At 39.6% G+C, this 4,674-nt stretch overlaps 1 long non-coding RNA gene across 1 annotated transcript; it reads left to right on the plus strand.

Moving 5' to 3' along the window:
- Nucleotides 1-1,584: 1,584 nt before the first annotated feature.
- LOC148128876 (uncharacterized) lies at nucleotides 1,585-4,396 on the plus strand. The gene is made up of 3 exons (XR_015746058.1): nucleotides 1,585-1,870; nucleotides 2,441-2,493; nucleotides 3,164-4,396. It is a non-coding gene; the product is annotated as an uncharacterized LOC148128876 (long non-coding RNA).
- The last annotated feature ends 278 nt before the right edge of the window (nucleotides 4,397-4,674 follow it).

Here is a 4,674-nt window from a genome sequence, read left to right on the forward strand (position 1 = left end):
ATTGTGTCCTTCCTAAGGCTGATAGAGAGTGGCCCAAGGTCAGTCAGCTAGCAGACTCCTGGATTCTAGTCTCTTATGCACTCTACTCCACTGAGCCCCTTTCCATGTGCTATGTGCAATTCCCTTATTAGGGCCTACCCTTGAGCTGTCCTGTGAATTAGTGAGGGGGCTTCTATTCTTTGCTTTAAATGGAATTGCAGGGCTCATTGTTGGGGGGGGGAGGGAGGGTCAGCAAAAAGAAAATCCAATGGCAAACTAGTGTTGGAATCAATAGAATCATTTTTTTTAAATTTTATCTCATTCATGGTAATCCACAATGTAATTTCTTTGTTCTTGAAACTGCACCCAAATCCTAATTAGATTTTGTAAACCAATTAACTAAAAGGTGAGCAGAATTGGAGATGACCTTAACTTTCTCATACTTTCAATCATCCAGCTTAGGACATACAAAGCAAAGGAACATTTTGTGGATATGAAAAATTAGATCTCCTCAGACAAACAAACAAAAATTCTGAAAAAAGGTCCTTTCCCTGAAGTCTTGCAATCTAGTGGGAGCTCGGCGGAGTGCCTTTTTCTGGGGCTGTTCCTACTTTATGGAACCTTCTCCCCTCCAAAGATTCAACAAACCCAGGTACAGGGATGGAAAAAGAATATCTGGTGTATCTCATACTTTCAATCATCTAGCCTAGGAGAGGATGGCAAGAGTTGTACACTGAACAGAAATGTCCAGACTCCCTACTTATTATTTTAAGGAATTTTAACAGACCTAATCATACTCACGAGTTGCTCTGTTACAATCAGCAAGTCAGTTGTCTCACCAGATGCAAGAACATACTGGTGCACTGCTACTCCACATTAAAAGGTGCTTACTACTCTCTGCTGAAAGCATGTATAGTCTCTCAGATCAGGGGTCGCCAACCTTTTGGACCTCAGGGAAGGTCCAAGGTCCACCAAACTCATAATTTTAAATCCCAGAGACCAGTTCTGTGGGCGTGGCCTAATTTGTTAGTTTGGCTTGGTGGTCATGTGACTGGCTGGGCATGGCTTGTATGTAAATATAAATATTTATATAAATATTGAGTTTTTTTTATAAAAAAGAGCAACTTTTACCCAAAATCAGGCAGATTGAGTCATCAGCTACCTGAGTCTGTCACATAAAATTTGCTTGCCCTGAGTCTGCACTGAATAATAGAACCTTTAGTCCTAAGGGAGGTTTGGCTGGGCTTAAAAGCAGAGCCGAAGATCTAAAGACTAGCTAGAAAGCAAGAAATCCAACCATTTCCTGTTCCTAGCTAATCTAAATCTCTCAGCACAGCAGAACAGCTGATGGTCGAGGGGAAAAATGGAAATATAGCAATTTAGCAAGCAAGTTTGCCAGGTAAGGAGTGAATGGGCAGGGAGGGTTCCCATGGGCCATATGGGAGGTGCAGCCTTGTGTTTCTATGCAGCCTGGATTAATTGCTTTGGGGGGTGCTCTGAGGGTGACATTTCTCAACGGACCACCAGTGGGCCCTGGCCCACCATTTGGTGACCACTGGTTTAGATTATAGGTGTTGCTAAATTTTTATAGGTGTGGTGATATGGGCTAAGACATTCAAATTAAGCAAATTCTATCTTAACATTATCTGAGATCTAAGCTGTTACAGAACGGTCCAATATATACTGATGAGTACAAGTTGCCTTCTATATCACTAGTCAGGATGAAGAAAAGTTGCAATACATGAAAACCTATCTTCCATTTTGCTACTCTTTGCAGATAGCAAAGTAGAGAATGCCATAATACAGGAATGGCAAACTTACTAACATCCTATTGGCTCTTTCAGTGACAATATTTATGATTATTATGATTGCAGTACTCTTTATAATTAAGGTAAGATAAAGTATTTTACTAGAGATCCTTATATTCATTTATTAACCCACTGTACCTCAAAGCCCAGTAATGAAAAAGTAAACTTTTCCAACTCTCAATATATTGCTTTTGTGAAGAGCTAACATTTCCTTAATGTTTAAGGGTGTTCACATTACTGCAGCGAGATTTAATATAATATATTCAACCTCAAAGAGCCAGAGCAGATGCGACAATGATATAGCAAAATCACAAGAAAGGGTGAGACTGTTTTTGTAAAAGTATTGGTGAGGGGGTCAAATGGAGATAACTAAATGGGTGTATAGATTTGGAGTCATTCCACTCCCAAATCCAATAGGGAACGTCTGGCTGGTAGGCTTGATTTGGTCCATAAGACCTTCTGATGAGGCTTATCAAACCATGTTGCAGACCACAGATCTTTTTACACACAGAAAATGGAGAAAAGGGAGAGTTTCTTATTGAGAAACAGAGAAAAAACCATTGTTCTCTAGCCAGTCATTGATTCTTTTTCCTCACCATGTAAAATCTTTACATTTATGTCTCATAATCACGCCTCTTTTGGGGATTAAACAGATCTATTCTCATCAAACTGCCAAAGGAATGGAAGGGACCCCTCTGGAAAAACGGTAACTCTTGCCTGGAGATACTTAATTATTTGCAACTTTCTGCTCTGAAAATCCTCTTTATGAGGACCAGGCTCAAAATTGTATGGCAATACACCTGTGAGTTTCATTTTTAAAAAGCAAGTTTTAGTGCACAGGATGCTGCAAGTAAAAGTTGAAAACACCGAGAACATTGCTGAATAATCTGCTTTTTCCTGGCTGAATTTGTATGTATAGCATTGACTTCCTGTTACATTCCTCAGCTGGTGGTGTTTCCCTCTCATTTTGGCAACTTTAAGCTATTTTCAGTGCTGAATGAACACTACATTTGAGATTGCCAGGTGGGCATGTATGCTAACAAAGCCAAAAATAAGTAAAGGCCCAAAGGAACACAGGGTTGCCTGCAAGGTGCAGTCTTAATCTTTGGAGACAATTGCAGGTGTGTGTTTCAGCATAAGAGGCAATTAAGTCTTCTACTGCCTGCACACTACTTGTACCTGCACAGAAAAGTCTGGTGACTGAAAATATCTTTTAAGTCCATTTTGAGAAATGGAAATAAATACATCTTTCATTTAAATGGTAAGAGTTTATGTACTCCTCCAAAGAAATGTATACCATATTTTGTTTGCATATTGCCAAAGGGTTTTATCCAGGCTAACATCTCACTATTTTTCTTTTTAATTGTTTGTTTAAGGACACTTCTGGGTAGGATGGAGAGAGGTACACTTGAAAATGCAAAATGCAGAAGCAACCACTGGTGATCTGCTACTTAGTTATCTTATTGGATCTGAAAAGCATGGCCCCACATTTCCAAAAGTATTACAGATGTGGCTTAGGAAAGCCTGAATTACTGAGTCTTAATAATGATAATAATACAAGATAAATGTGCCAGGATGCTGAGTTTTTAAAAATTTTGCAAGCTCCCTGGAATCTCTTAGAATCACTTGGGAGCATATTAAACTCAATGAGGCTTACTTCTGAGTACATAGAATTATGACTGGGTTGCAAGTGTTTAACATAGGTGGCCAAAGGTGACTCTCAAAGAAAAAATAAGAAAGAAAGACTCTCAAACAAATAAGTGAGTTGGTGATTCAAAAGGAAGCGCCAACAGAAAGGTTAAAGTGGCACCAAAGAAAAATACAGGAAGATCTTGAGGTTGGGAGAAATGAAAGGGAAAAAACAGGGAAGCCTGTAGCACTACTAGATGCTCAGCGGGTTTCTTCCCTTAAGAGGCTTGCTCAAGCATCCGTTCACTCCTTACAGAAGCGCTCCATTTTACATCTTCCAACTCAGCTGCCTCCTTTGACTTCTTCTGTTGTAGTGCATGATGGTGGTGAGGAACAGCCTGGTAAACTGGTCTTTATTCTTAAATCTGGCAAGAGATCAGCAAGCCCCAACCATGAAGAACACATTATCAGTAAGCAAGCGGAGGAGAATAATAGTCATAATGAACAAATTGAAGATGAACTTTTGGAGAAGGAACTTGAGAAGGAACAGGAATCAAAAGAAAACCTTTTCAGACACTTAATAATTGGAGGAAGCAACTCCAGAATACCTACTGAGGAGTCTGAAACATTGAATGAACTGTTGCCTGATAAAACATTGTCCGATGAAGCAGATTGGGAGTATCAGGAAGAAACCACCTTTGCTCCCCTGATTATTGACGTTTTGTCAAGCACTGATAACTATTTTCTTCAGGGAGAGGCCTTTGAAGCTAAGGTGCAAAAACAGTTGGCACACCTGATTCTTAATGTACCTATGAGGAACCTGATTGCCCACTTGATCCGTATCATAAAAGTGAACTGCAGAGAACTGGCTACCCAAAATTCTTGCGCTTTTCTCATCTCTAGAATGGGTCTTGGAATGAAACTCTTCAATAAGAGAAAAAACACGAAGGAAGCTTCTGATTTGTTGAAATCCTACTTGTTCTTGTGAGATTGTGGCTAAGAAAAACCACCAGGATTCAAAGTTGATCCAAGGAAAAAGGTTTTATTGAAATAAACATCTGCAGATGGGTCCTCCCCTTTTGGCAGTTGAGGAGAGAACGAAAAGCAAAGCTTAAAGGCTCTATCTTTATACCCTAAAATTGACACCCCCCCAGTATACAAATGGCTTGATTTACAATTTGTTTTTCAGGATACAAGTTACATTTTATTACCTTATACAGCAGGCGCTTCCTTAACAGATAACATACATCAACATAGC

This window comes from Notechis scutatus, chromosome Z (genome assembly GCF_049901735.1).
Source record: "Notechis scutatus isolate UNSWTSFEM ecotype Mainland chromosome Z, rNotScu1.2, whole genome shotgun sequence".
Taxonomy (NCBI): Eukaryota; Metazoa; Chordata; class Lepidosauria; order Squamata; family Elapidae; genus Notechis; species Notechis scutatus.